The sequence below is a fragment of the Athene noctua genome, chromosome 1, assembly GCF_965140245.1.
Source record: "Athene noctua chromosome 1, bAthNoc1.hap1.1, whole genome shotgun sequence".
NCBI classification, from domain to species: domain Eukaryota; kingdom Metazoa; phylum Chordata; class Aves; order Strigiformes; family Strigidae; genus Athene; species Athene noctua.
Window position 1 is genome coordinate 65,677,234 of NC_134037.1, and position 15,791 is coordinate 65,693,024.

At 38.0% G+C, this 15,791-nt stretch overlaps 1 protein-coding gene across 2 annotated transcripts in view; it reads left to right on the top strand.

Moving 5' to 3' along the window:
• The window catches only part of PDE7B (phosphodiesterase 7B), a 179,824-nt gene that overhangs the window by 69,085 nt on the left and 94,948 nt on the right, over window positions 1–15,791 (top strand). The window lies entirely within an intron of this gene.

Sequence of the window (15,791 nt, forward strand, 5' to 3'; positions counted from 1 at the left end):
TGTGAATATTGGTAATAAATGACAGGAACTCAATTTAGCAACAAGAAATGGAATTTCTGAATCTCAAATAGCCATGTCAAGAGATTACTGTATTTCTTACAGAAAAGTTCAGAGAGTGCTCCTACTGGATTTCCCTTATAGGGCATTCCTCTCACTCTGCAGATGAAATAATGCTGAAGATAGTTGGGATGTGATTCATCTGACAGAATGTCTGTAAACATCTGTAAAAAAAATTTTTTTTAAGTTCACAGCTATCTAATCTTCCCTTTTGCAGTTGAAAAGAATAAGGAGGTACTTCCTTCAGACGCAGCTCATTGCAAAATAGATGTCTAAAACTGGTCTGAGGAACCCTACTCAGAGAGGGCCTATTTCTGCCCATTGACTGCTAAAGAAGCTGAAGTGTGAATGCAAGCAGTTGGAGGAAACTAATCTTACTCCTGGAGTATGGACATTGTTTTTTGTGATGTTTAAAATTTGAAGTATGGGGGATAATAGCAAATCAGGGAAATCAACCTCACCTGTAAGATAATTTATTGTTTTTTAATATAAGTACAATTTCTAAGTTTTCAGCATATTTGTAGTAATGTAGATAGCAAATTGTTTTTATTAATTGAATTATTTTCCTCACTGTCTATATGAAGTCTTACTTTCTCTCTCTCTTGCTCTGTGACATAGCTGCAGGATCTTTTCTGACATCTGAATAGCTCCTGAATTTTAGTTGAATAAAGTAAATTGAAGGCACGACAAAAGATTTTTCAGATGCTTAATGGGTCAAGATTGGCCTGATGATCACACTGTCCTGTGGGTAGAAAATTTGACTGTATCACAAAGTGTTTGACTATGAAGACTAAATTCAACCATTAAAATGTGAAATACGGTTTTGATTTTCAGAACATTTTAAATACAAATTTCAACCCATGGTAAAATTTTTAAGGAGGGTACTCTATAGCCTCTTGTAAACAGTACGTCTACATTAGTGCTTTAGGTCAGATCAGGAGTGTGTTTTTGAGATGCTGTCCCAAGTTAATGCAAACTAAAGTTTGCATTATGAAGCAGTATCAGAACAGGCAAACTGGATTACTTTCACATGAAACAGAGCAAGACACATGCTCTGGGAGCACCTCTAGTGCATTCTAACTGCTATTAGACATTTAGTAAATGGAAATAAATTAGAAGTAGTCCAAACCAAATCCTCCAAAGCATATACAGCACAGACAGTGGGGCCTCAGCTCTGGCTGTTTAACTCAACCAGTCTGATCTTCTTGCATCTGTAAACCTTGTCAGAGAGTCAACACTGGCTCTGACTTCAACTAAACAGCTGCTCTAACCTGCAGATTTCTGTACCCCCACATTGCCTTCAGGACCATTCAGCTCAGTTAAGGTTTAACTGAGGATGTATAGGATATAGATAAATTTCAATTTATGATAGGTTTTAAGCATCTGTTTTCCCACATATCATTTGCCTGCTTCCAGTACACATGCCATCAATTTATGCATGCATAATTAATAAATTTAAGACATTTGTCTTATACTCTGAAATTAAAATGCATTTATGGGGAATGGTAAATGTGATTTCAGTCCATCGTGAAATACTATCCTTTTTGAAACTTAAGGTAAAATGATTTTTACTCTAGGTCAGGATTTCACACTGAGTTTATAGATTTATACAGATAAAATTTAATTTAACACTTAATTCAAATTAATTATTAATATTCCAGAGCTTTGCTTATTGATACACAATAGTGAGATCCTCACATTTTATTTATGCCTGTACAAGACAAATTAATATTACAATGTCTTTTCATTTTCTAACAGAGTGCTAATGAAAGGAACACAGAAATATTGGCATCATACACTTATATAGTAGATATTTCTTACAAGAAAGCAAGGACTAGTAGCCTAGAATTGACTTCTCCATCTGAAAATAGTAATAAACAGACATCAGAATTGTATAACATTATCATAACAAAAAACATATTAACATGCTAACAGAAGAGATAGTTATTTTCAGTGTCTTTCAGCCAGTTAGAAAACAGTATGTAAAGATAGCCCATACAGATATAAGTACTTTTGTCTTATTGTTGATTTTGTTACTAAATGCTGTATGACATCTTGAACATCATCTTAAAAAGAAGCCTGCTCATTTTCACTCCATGAGCTTTATTTCAGGTTTATAGAAAAGTAGGAAAACAAATTTATAGTTAAGGTACGAGTGGGCACTTTGTGCAGAATGTGCTCTGGCACTTTGATCATTGAGACAGGCATTTGTCATTGCTTGTCTGAGAAAAAGACAGAAATTTTACCTCCCTCAGCTCTAACTGCCCTGAAAAGATTTTCTAAAGGAACCTAATTTCTTTACCTATTGGTTTCCAGCACTTTATATTTACAGACTGAGGTCAGTATCTGCCATAAAACAAAACCATTGTTAAACTGGCTATTATTTTGCTTTGCTTTGGAAACCTCGAATATAGTTGCCAATATACCCAGCCATTCTGTGAATATTCAATTAAAATCACCACAAGACTGCTTCTATGGAAAGAGTTGCGAGGATGTGAAAGTAAGCTAAGGGGTAGCATAAATTATTCGAGTCCCTGGTTAGTAGCTACATGATGTAGCAACAATAGCAGTCACTGACAGAGCTCTGTTGGAAAGGGAAGATGAATGGCAGATGCTCCATTGTAATTTCTTGCAATCAGCAGAGAGCATAAAAACAGGCATTAATCTACTGGTTTAATCAGAGGTAATAATATGTCCAGGGAGCTACCACTTCCAAGGCACAAGTGCAATTGCTGTCATTGTACATTTGTCCTAGAGGACTCTTTAGGCAAGTGCATGTCATAATATTTTAGGAGCCAAAAGAATCTGAGTTCATGTGACTTTAATTATTAACATATTTCCCTTTTCTTAAAAAGAAGGAATGGAAGCATCATAAATCATGATGTTTAATCTCATTCATTTTCTGTTGTTTGAGAACAACACTCAGGGCTTTTGAAGTCTGTGTATTATTTGTTTCACGGGGGAAAACGACATTATAATAACCCTCAGAACAGCTTAGAGAGAAAATTCTGTTGGTTTTGGATATTTTTATTTTAATCCAATCCAGTTTCTTTATGCCATGAACAAATCTGTGTTTGGTTTAGGCAGAACCATCTTAGATACTACAGTTGCTTCAAATTGTGCAGCTCATTGAGACAAAACAAAAAGTCTCTTGATAATTGACGACTGAATAAACAAAGAGGAAACTGGAGGCAGATGTGTGCTGGAAAGCTTTCTGAACTCCTAGGATGAGATGGGGGAGAGTTTGATTTTGATTTTAATCAGAAGCACCACAATTCTCTCTTCACCCTGAACATTTCCTACTTGACATTTTTTGTTCTTCATCTTTGTTGGGGGAGGGTGTTGCTGATGTTTAATTTTAAGTGAATTTCCAGTAGTAAATCTAGAAAGATTTTAGGCTGGCAGCTGTGCAGTCTCAAGCCCTCCCTCTGCAAAACAGCCTCTGAAGAGGGAACAGCATAAATCCCTCTCACACTGTCCTGCCAGAAAGCTTCTTCCTCAACATGGAAAGATCATCTGCAGGAATTACTAAACTACTAGCACCTTTGTCCATCTGTTTTTTATATTCTTGCTGAAGCTGCCTCAAGAGTAACAAGATGTGCTGCAGGATCTCAGATTATGGACACATTTAACTCCCTCAGTAGGAGCTATACCAGAAATACAGGTTCACATAGGCAGGGCCCATCATTCAGCTCCTGTCTTTATTTCTCCTGTTGCTATGCCTGCTTCTCTTCCACTTGAAAACTTGCCTGCCTTTGATAACAGGTATGCATCTAAGCTAACTGGAGGAAGAGTTTCTTCAGAAACATTTGAAAAAAATGTCTTCCTGAAATTAGATCCTATGATTACATTTCACTAAAAGATGAAAACTTGAGACCCAAATCCAATAACTTTTAGTGGAAGTCCTTTGGCCAGTACCAAGCTTTAGATTCAGAGAAGCTGCTGTGGCGTTTTATAGGCACAGTCATTGAAGGTCTGTACACTTCAGTCTTTTATGTGGGATGTGCATCACAGTGTCTCTTTCTGAGTTACTCCAGCATATGACAGGAGTCCCTGGTGACACCTCACAGCAGGTTCAGCTTGGCTGAGTAACCTCAGTCACAGGGGAAAATGGGATAATGAGACAGACATGCTAAAGCTCACCTGAGGAATTACTAAGGCATCTCTGAATCCAATATTTCCAGGTGGAAACTCAAATTTTGTTTGTGGGAGAAAATTAGCACTAAATTGCTCTGACAAATAGAAACAATTCCTGTGGAATTCAGAAACTTTTTGATAAAACTATTTTGTAGCCAAAAGTCCAGTTTTCTGTCATGTTTCTTGACTGAGCTTATTCATTTAGAGCTAATAAGATCTCTACCCAAATGCAGTGACCCTACTTTATGGTAGTAACTTAACTAACATAAGGCGAGACGGAGTTGTGTTAACACGTGGACGTGGATGGCGTAATGGGAGTGATGAACCTGATACAAAAAGTGCCTGTGTCAAGTGTAGATCAGTGCTATTGTGTAGCTTGTGAGAGTGTCCTGCTCATAGTGGAGCTGTCTGCTTGACAAGATATAAAACTCTCCTCTTAATGTCCTCTGCTCACTGATGAACCTGTGGCGTCTCTTTCCTAAGAGCAGTTATTGTGGTACTCTGAAAAAGGACTTCTTCAGTTGTAAAATAAGTAAGTTGGGCTTTTACTCCCTTTAATTGTTGGTGCAATGTGTAGCAAAACATTGCTCTAAATTGGATTTAATTGGGCAAGGGAGGAGAATGAAGGAGGGTTTTAGTCATCCTCCATTTCAGGTTGGCCAATGCAGCACCTGCTCCCATGTTCCTGCTTTCTCCCATGAGTGCTGGTGCACAAACACTTGCCAATTGCCCTTTGAACAAAAGCTGTTTTTAATGAAGTTTGCCAAAGCCAGGCCATCAAAATGAGTGCATCTGTCTTGGCAGAACAGTTTTCTGTCTACACTTTCCTGGTCTTCATAAAGTTACTCTGAAGTGTTGGCTGGTGTGTAATGCAAGGCTTTGTGACAAGTTATTTGTCATTTCTACTAGGCAAATATAACAGCAATTTGTGTCTGAGTCCCATAGTGCTTGAGAAGTGCAAATGTCAATTCAAAGCGGGAACTTAAACGTGTATCCACTAAACAAAGTAGCAACACTGGAACAGGGAAGCTGCAGCTTCTCTCTTCTATAGTTACCAAGTGCTCAAACAGTCACTGGAGTTCCAGTGGGGCTTTGAAAGCATCTGGATATAGCTTATCAGCCAATTAGAAAAAGAATATGAAGAAACTAATGACAGTCCCTGTTCACTTGAGGACTCACTCCTGCATTTGATTTGGCTCACAAGCACCTGACCAACTGTTAAATGACAGAGAGCTACTGTAAAGTTGGTTTAAATTTTTTAAAATCTTAAATAAAAAAAGACTGGCTTTAAAAGCCAAAAATAAATTAAATTTTAAAATTACAGCATAATCTGCTCCAATTAAAATCCTGTACTACTCCTGCACTGTGGTTTCTGAACCAGGAGTCCCCATGAAACTCTTGTAATGAAACCCAAGAGCAGACTGTGAAGCATAGACAAGATCCCCGTTCTCCCTCATTCTAGGTGCATGTCATACCCATTACACTACAAAGCTGTTTCACTCCTGCACACACATACACAATGAACCTTAAATTCTTTTTTGCATAGACTGGCTGTTCCTGCTTACCACACCTAACGCTGCAGGCAAGGTGATTTGAAGCATTCCACCCAGCAGACAATAAAATGTAATCTGGCCAACCCCCCTCCCATCTTATGGATAACCCATGTAAATGCTAAACTGCTACATAAATTCCATGTACAGTTTTATTGTTAGATAAAGAAGAGGCATCTCTTTTTCTCCTGGTCCTATTTTGTAATGGTCACCACTCGAGCTTGTGATGAGCCGCACCCTGTACCTGGCACGTGCTGAGAACGTCAACTGGAGTGAACACAAGGGGACTTCAGCAGATGAATGCTTCATATCTGGATGCAAATAGGATGGAAACATGAAAGTAGCAGTGGCTTTTTTCCCAGGTGCTTTTGGGCATGCTCACACTCAGATCTTTCAGACACCAACTGGGTTTTAAGGTTAAAAAGCAAGCAAGCAAAGCAAGAAATGTGCACCAGGCACAGTGTTGGAAGCATTTTCAATGTCAGACAAAAGCTAAGTGGGAGTTTTCAGAGTTTTGCCCTTGGATTTAAGCACAAAATCCTATTTGGAATTCCTAAGTCCCATGTCAGGAACATTTTTTTACATCTACTCCTTAACACCTTGATGACCTATGATATATTCTCACATTCAGTAAGAAACAGAGACTGATAGATCCCATCTGTAATATCCGTGCATAGCACCTGTAGGATGCTTCTAACCATCAACATTCTTTAATTATTAATAAAAGTTTGATTAACTATGAGTCAAAAGCTTCTCTTTTTCTGGCAAAGGGCTGGGAAGATAATTTTTCTTTCTAATAGTAATTGATTTTAAAGCAATAACCCCAAATTTAAACCACATTTAGATATATTAAATGCATATCCCCAGATAATTAGCACATTATATAGCTAAATTGCTAAATACAGTGTATATCAAATAGCTGTTTCTATTATAGAATATCCCAAACAATTCTGTAATGAAATTCATGCTTTGTTTTTCCACTTTATAGAGACTGTTCTTATTCTAACACAGTATGTGATGTTACTGTACAGATTTCATTCACATTACCTTCTAATTGATTCTTAGGAAGCATTTTAATGATGACACCTGTTGTTCTAATAACAATTTTCAGTCTTTATTACTTATGGGATCTAAGGCTAATCAGAAATATAACCACTCTGTGTGTGAGTGATTGTTCCCAGTGTATAAAAGACATTTTTTTCACAGTGCAAGACATTTCTGTCTTTGTACTATCCAACTACTGGCATTAACAAGAACCTGGAATGAAATCAGTGCAAATCAGAAATATGCACTGAAGATTTCCTATACATATTTGCTGCTTTGTCTCTCACAGGAGAGACAGCCCCTGCATTCCCCAGCTACATTATCACACACTATAAAGGAGGAAGTGCAATGAATGCAGTTGGTTTATTTCCCCCCCAGGAGTTCCCTCTGGTAGAGTATGTCAAAGTACTCCCAGCCGTCAGTCTGTCAGGTCTGCTCGGATGTTTTGGAAGACAGCATGCTCTGAATGGGAATGTAACAATAGCAGGCTGGTTTTTCAGCAGCCAGCACTGATAACTCTGATAAACAGTCTTCTTGAGGTAAGAAGTGACGCATATCAGAGGTTCCTGCCTTAGACGCCAAGGTTATTCGTCATGTAATTGGATATTGTTGGAGAAAACCATAATTATCCCAGATTTAAAGGCATAAAGCCATCTAGTTGATAATATGTGGTCAAAGATAATCATTTGCTGCTGAATCCACTTTAATCTTTTGTATCCATTTACTTTTAAGAGATGTGACCTAACCAGGTCTTACTTAAACAAATCTGTGACTTACTGGCTTCATGATTATTGTTAAATTACAGACTTGGCACTCTTGGAATGTCATTGCTATGGTAGGGTAAAACTTAGACTCTCCTAATTCAGAAGTCCAGGAAGTTATCAGTTGACAAAAGCGAGGAACACGTACATCGCCCAGCAGATGTGAAGGTCTAGTTCTAGCTCCAAGTCAGCAGTGAGCAGCTGTAGTGAATACCTGCTATTGCCACCAGGTTCTGCCTACATGTTGGCCTACTTCATGCTGCAAGAACAATAAAAATTTCAGCTGACGTACAGGTGGGGTCTGTTGTTAACTGTGCCTGAATTTGCCACTTTCAGCTGACCCTGGGCTGCTGAAATAATGGGAATACTCACAAGACCTAGTCAGTCTGCTACTCCTGTCCTCACATACCTCTTGTCCTTGCTTCTGCTTTCTGGCTGCTCAGCCATCCCTCTGCTGAAATTGTGTTAGAGCTGTGTCCCAGCAGTCCTAATCGTCCCTTGGAACTGTAGTGAGAGTTTTTATCACATCACTCAGTGACTGACCCAGGAGATTCTAGGAAGGAGCTGGCTTGGCCACCCCAGTGTGCTGAGGCAGTGAGTCATCTGGTGGGCTATCTCCTGCTTCCAGGAAGTCAAGGACTATCACATCACAACAGGTTTTAACTCCTGCCCCCAGGGAAACAAACACATGAAAGCTCACAAAGTTATACCAAACAAAGTAATTCCTCTGTCTAGGGCCAGCTGCAGATCCCAGCAGCCTTCTCCCTCACATCTCCTGGCACTAGAAAATTGATATACCTCTTCTCCTTCAATGCTTTGCTCAATCATGTGATAGGAAGTCAGATTCCCTACCGTGCTCTCTCTTTCATATGCTAATGAACACTTTTGTGTTTCTCATTATAAACATCCGCAAACCATCCACATAAGCACTATGAAACCTTCAGCATGCACAAATCCCACAAATCCTACACACTACCTTTAAAGATAGATTTTTGTTTGAACAGCCTCTTGGGTTGCTCATTTGCTTTTTCATATTCCTAACACAGCAACCATACATTACAATACTTTCTTCCCTAAAGGCTGCACAAATAAATGAAGCTTTGGCTTTTCTCCAGATACTTCCCCATTGTTAACAGGAATATCTGTTTTTAGACCCTTTCCCGTTTTTCCGTAAAGGTAGCCTTATCTTCTTGATCCATCAGTAACAGTTCGTTACTGATGTGGAACTCAGGCTCTTTGAGGTAGCTTTTCCTGTAATTACTGTTTCTGTCATTAATTGTCCTCTGAAACTTCGGCTGTCTAAATGGATTTGATGGCTTATATAGAGGAAAAAAATTCTACCAGAGTTCTTTGGAGTATTTCATTTCGTTGACTTACCATTATGGAATACCTGTTAATGTTTGTAAGCTCTTTTCCCATCATAGGTTGCATATGGAAATGGATAATCCTGGATGAAGCTCTAGATTGTTTTTGGTGAGTGATGTGGGGAAAAGTTTGTAAGAGACTGGTACCTAGCCAAAATATCAAGACTCGTATAGATCCTAGGCTTGTTTAGTCATGTTTTATACAAAGATCCAACATATTTTCATGCATATTTTTTCATGCATCTATCCAACATATCTTCATGTATATTTTTTCATGCATAGATCCAACATATTAAATAAATTTACAAAAGAAATTATGGAACTTTATAATAAAAAAAATCTCCTAGTTCTGAAGCCTTTGACTATATTCTCTTACTCCATTAAATTACTGCTTAAGAAAGAGTTTCATCTAGGAAAAGGAGAGAAGGCAAGAGGCAATAAGTAATAGAAAGGCATTGGAAGAACTGGTTGAAGGGTACAAATGAGGGATCTCAACTCTAAGCAAGGAATTTATATTGCACAATACTAAGAGTGGTAAATTCTCTTCACAGACAGCACATAGCATCTCCAGGGGAGCAGCATGCCTTCTCCTTACCTCTTTTGTAAATTTGTATGTGTCCGCAGTAAGAATGTTTTTATCTGCAGCTTCCTGACAGTCCCCAGAAAGACACAGGCATTTTGAGAACTCTTTTCAGCTCATAGTATAGCAATGCAAATACCTCACATGAATCAAATTATCTATTTTTGTTGGTTAACTAGAAGGGACCCAAGGATGGCTCAAGAGTTTCTTCCTCTGTGAGGAGGAATAATAATAAGAGAGTGAAATAAGAAAGGGTGATAAGACTTAGAGAGGACTCACATGTATGAAGAATCAGATGTCCAAGACACTTACCGCTTGTCTGCTCAAAACTTTCTGATGCCCTTCTACAGAGGAGTCATGTTTAAAAACAGCCAATTCTGATTATAGAATACTTAAGGGAATTTTAAAACACTTGGTTGCAACTGGTGTCCAATTTTCATATTTTAAAAACATCACAGGTAATTCAGCCAGAGAGGGAATAGCATATTGCCTGATATTTATGGTTTTAATTCTCAATGTCCCTCATATGCATGTGCAAGCGGGTGTGTTTGCCTTGCCTTCCTATGTCTGCACACATACCTACTCCACATATATGAGCATTAGCAGGAGTGGATTTTTTCCAGAAAACATCCAATGCTCATGTACTAAGCAAATGCACAGTAATATATTGTGTATGTAAAAGGCATTTTACATGGTATAATAGAGAAAAATCCCTAAATTGGACATGCTCCATGAATGCAGATAATATTCCATCAGATGGGAGGAATTAGTCCAGCCAAGAAACATACCACATATTTAAAAAAGAAATTTGGCTCTTTAAGGAACAATGATACCTTTTCCTCAGCTATTCTATCTTTTCCATCACAACTTAAAACCTCAGGCTATGATTTTATGATACCAATGTGCAACATATTAAAAAGATATCTGTAATCAGATGATACTTATTCATTAGTTCCTTAAAATCAATTCATTTTGGATGCTTTTACCTGGATTGTCTGAAATCAGGACACCAAAATCAGCAGTCCTCTTAGAAACCTGCTGCTTCTAGGTTTTAAAATCTACTGATTCATAATGAAAAGGGATTTAATACATTTAAATGCTTTTTAGTGCGGCACAACTGGAGGAGTTTTATGTAAATTTTTAACAACAAAATTAAATAAGTATCTTCCATAGTGTGGAAAACAGCCTATGTTAAAGAAATGCATGGAAACTGCTTACAGATACTCAGAATGACAACTTTCCAAATTCTATTGTTGCCCATCAGTTCTGCTCAGGAACAAGACACCGTTACATTCAGACGGGCTAGGAAGATTTTCTTCCCACCCAAGGCTACACACAGCTGGAGCAGAAAAATCACACACAGGAATTTCTGCCTCCCTCTCTTATTGTTTCACAGCTTTTCATACGGTTTAGCTCATGCTAAAAAGCATTTAAGTGCTAGCTCCTCTCAGAGATGCATCCCTTCCCTTAAGGATGCTGAGCAAACTGGCCTGCATCAATCAGCAGTGCTTTTTTGGTATTTAGGTGGGAAGGCAAGGATCTGTTGCAGCTCATTTCAGTGCTACAGTGCACAGTGCTGGCAATAGGCCAGACAGGGCAATTTCTGAGCACGTCTCGCTTCCAGAACATCTCAGCCTCCATCTGGGCCCGCAGCTTTGCCCAACATGGGCTAGGCTGCAAGTGTGGGCTGTGGCTGCCAGCTGTAACCATTCAGTTGATCCATCAGTCACGACAGAACTGAAACAAAAGATGAATTAGGTAAGCACTTTTCCCTGTGTTAAATTAAGGGAAATTATTTATCCCAAACAATATAAAGTAACTGAGTCCTTTGTTACTTGTGGCTATGAAAGATGACTCTTAGAATTGGTCCTTATCCCACTTTTTTGACCAAATTGATCCTTATCCCACCTTTCTGATCAAAACATTGCTTTGGCCACAACAGTACGTTAAATTTTCCCTCATAATATATTCAAGTTACATATTCACAAATAGTGTTTATATCCAACCCTTTTCAGTAGTGTTCACACTTCAGTCATGGGTGAACAGCAGAGCTTATAGCCATTGCCACAATTTGCAACTGTCCCCTCACCTAATAACCCAGATGTTATCAGCAAGACAATACAAATAATAAAAGAAAAAAACATTTTCAAATGTGGGTGGACAAAAAAATATCTTTTAAATATTTCTTCAGAATAAATGCAACTGCAGATGCTAGACACTTTTTGTCAATAATAAGTGGACTGGACAATAAGATAGGTGGACACTTCTAACACCTCTTGAATATTGCACCTGCTGAGGACTTCAGGGGTGGTTGCAAGTACTCTGTCCCTGCCCACACCTGGCCCAGGGGAAAGCTGCTCAGACATCCTGCAAACTGAGACACTCAGGCCTGGAGGTTAGCTGGGGAGACAGCACTTTGCAGGGTCATGCAGGGCTGCCAGTGCTAACTGGTGTGACTCATAGGCATTGCAAAGTGATGAACTCCTACTCGACTCCCTGAAAAAAACACCACCATTTCTGAGCCTGGCTAACAGTGTTACATTTCAACATGTATTTGTTATTTGTACTGTCTTGCCAATTGCACTTGAACCTTGAGGATGACAAGATAACTATAAATCTTGAATAGTCCAGAATAACTATATAAGTATCTAAGAAGAGGTAAAAGGCCTCTGTTACTACAGTTTGCTAAAGGTTCATTGTTCCTAAGATTTTTGTTTGCTTGCTTTCTTCGAAGAAAGATAACACTATTCTCATATTAGCCACAAGAAAATGGTTACAGCTATACAACATGGCAGGTATAAGATGCTACAAACCACTTACTTCTGGTTTCCTTATCAACCAACATAATCCAGTGCAGCACGGTGCTTTTGCAGCTTACATCCCTGGACTTCTTCCCAGAGAAATCAGGGGGCAAGAGAGAAAGGAGAAGTAGGCTCCAGATCTCATCCCAGCCCTGAGTCTCACAATGCCAACCCTGGAACCAGGAGGAACTCCTAAGTTTAGGAAGTTTAGATATAGACAAAGTGTTTAAAACTAATTTTTTAGTTATCACAGAGACAATGTGATAGACCAGGGAGCTGAATTTGTATCTGTCCAGAAAATAAGTACATTACTTTTTTTAAGAGTATGTGTAATGTGTGACAGATCTTTTGGATACTCTTGAGCTGACATCTGTAGAGATGTAAGACGATTACAAAAGCACAGCTCATTTTCCTTTATTTTCCCATAAGGGCTGTATAAAAGAGAGAAGAAGGGAGAGAATGCCCTTAATACAGTGAAACCCCATAAATTAGATATTGTGAAAACTGCTGAAAACAAGACTGTCTTGGTTATTCTCTTAACTTATGAATATTCATACAGCCATTACCATTGCTGTTTTCTTGAGCTTCAGAGTCTGAATTTGCAAAATCTATACTTTCGAAGCAATACTGTTGATATGTTTAAGCAGGTAACAGGCAAACTTCAAAAGCTTTGATGATGCCATTTTATAAATAAATAAATAAATAAATATTTAAAGTTCTGAATGCTTGTTTCAATTTGTCTTAGCATCTTGGAATTCAGACAGCAAACCTAAGGTCAGAATTTTCTCATGAGAGTCTCCTCCCCGGAAACAACTGAAGGGGAGCACCTTCCGCACCGTTCTCATCCTTCCACTTCTGATCTCAGCAGAAACTGAGGCGCACAGCTGACTCCAATATTTATTTATTTAGAAAGCAAGGAATGTTTGAACCTCAAAACAAAAAGAAGGAAAGTTTGGTTGTTTGGATTTCTGCCAAAGATGTGATGAATTCTACTAAACAATTGTTAAATGGCAATTGTTATAATTTAGGGTCCTTGGTCTGTGCCAAATGCTACTCCCCTGTGCATTATTGTCATTTAGGGTTACTTATATAGCTTACTCAAACACCAGCACAAAACTTGGCTGGTTAAATTATCTAGTTGTTTTCCCATGTCTGCTCTTTGAGTCAAAGAGAAGACACAGGCTTTGTGATAGGGTGATACAGAGTAGAAAGCTAATTTGGGTGCTTTGAATTGCACCCCTGGGGACTGTCTCATTCTCTGTTTAAGTTAGTGGCCAAGCTGGGTATCTAAAGTCAGTATTGAAAAACAGTTCCTGTTTCTTACACTGACCTTTGAATAATAATTAGGACCTGTCTGTGTAACATCTAGTAGAACAAGGCTCCAACCACACAGACATCTGTTAGCATTGATCTAATCCAAAATGATTTGTACTCCCACATATGCACTGGCATCCATATTGGCATCCAGTAATAAAGAAAAAAAGCAATTAGGAAAGTTATATTTGGCTTTGTGCTGCAGGGAAATGACAAAAATAACCTAAAATTGATGTACATGTTAAATAAAACTTCTATTCGCCTTTAAGATTTAAATATATAGTCTGCAAAGTTAGCATTTTTCATCTTATCTAGACCAACTATTGACTGCTTAATAAATGTCTGCCCCTTTCATTATCTTTTTTATAAAATAAAAGTAATTAGCCATAGTAAGTAACTACCAGCCACTGAATGTATATAGTTCTCTTTTACCATTCATTCTCTCCTGTTTATCTCTCCATAGTTTCACTATGCTTCAACAGGGAAATTTCTGCCAGTTCCTCTTACCACGGTACATCACATCCTATTGGTCCCAGCCACAGGAAAGGGCATTAACTGCAGAGCTGCTAAGGCTGTTTTTTCACCACTGTTGGTTCAAAGGTATCTGAGTGCTACAGAGATGCCATCAGGTCTTCCTCTCTCTTCCATGCCACATACAAGCCACCTGCAAGCCATTAAGCTTTTTACCCAACTGCATCCCCATTCTTGCATTCGCATTGTCCAGTGCTTGCTTTTGCTTCCGCACACTTTCAGATAGAAAATGTTCAGTAAGATAGCTACAGCAAGATTAATTTTTTCAGTGGAGTAATTTTGCCTGAGAAAAGGCAGTGTTACCTTTTTTTTCTAAAAAAAATATTTTTATTAACATTTTTTCAATGATGGAAAGTTGCTTCTCATTTCTTAAGAAAACAACCAGCATTACATTCTGACCTTTTCTGGTAATTTTCCTTCGCTATTGTTTTGTTAATTTATTTAGACTTTAATATTCTAACATGTTTATTCAAATGTTATTCAAATACCAGGTTAAATGTTATTCAAATATCAGGTTATAAGATCTGTTATTCTAATGCAATGTTTTGAAGTTATCTCAACAGAATACTTGTTACATCAAAAGGAAAAAAATATTTTCTCAGAACTAATTTACTGTGAATTTTTAAATTCTACCTGATGGACATTTGGTTTTAACTTCTGATTTCTAATAAAAACAAAGTCTGACATTTCATAAAACAAATTCTGCTTTCCAACTTGCTACTGTTAACATTATTTTTATTATGTTAGCAATTGTATTCTGAACTAAGGAACTGTGTTTTTTAAAAGAAAATAGAAAGGAACCAGCAGGTAGTCCTAGAGGAGCGTGCACTTCTGTTTATGCTAGAAGTTATGTTAGAAAAGGAAGTTTATGTTAATGCAAAAATTAGACTTAAATAAGTATTTCTTATTGGACATATACAAGCACATGTAATGGCACAGTTGGAAACCTGAGATTTAGCCATTAAACATCTGATACAGATGGCAAATGTCAGCAAAGGAGATGCAGTTCATTTTCCAATTCTTTGGCATAGGAAACTAGTGGTTTAATAGGGTGATAGGCCAACTGATGTTTGACTTTTTTCCACACAGTCACAAAACCTGGTAAAAGTTACATCACTTCCTTGCATGCTAGCCCCGCTAAATTGTTCCCTGTGCCAATGTTCCAGCTGAAGTTGGAAATACTGGAGAATTTCTTTCCCTTTCTGAAAAGCCAAAGTTGATGGTGGCTGAAACCAGTTTCATCTGGTATTACTTGAACATTGATATTATACTTTAAAAATAACAGCAAAAGCTGTGTAATGGGTTTCATTGAAGTGCGTAAGAAGTTCCTGATAAAAACAACAGAAACCATTTACTTACTTAGTATATGCATAATATTCCATTAAAAACAAGCCAGCATTAGCAAGAAGATAGACTAGACCATCATTTGGACTTTTTTCTAACTGATTTTGGGAGAGTAACAAACACTGTCTAACACCTCCACTTTTCAAAGCACTCAAAGAGCATGACCAGAGCTCTATGGAAAGTGTGGAGTAGAGAACTGGGGAGCACAATTGTCCCTGGCAGTTCAGTGCTCCCTTGAGCACTGAAATTTTCTTTCCTTGGCTAATGGAGACACACAGCAATCTCCTTCAGTTAGCATCTCTGAGTGT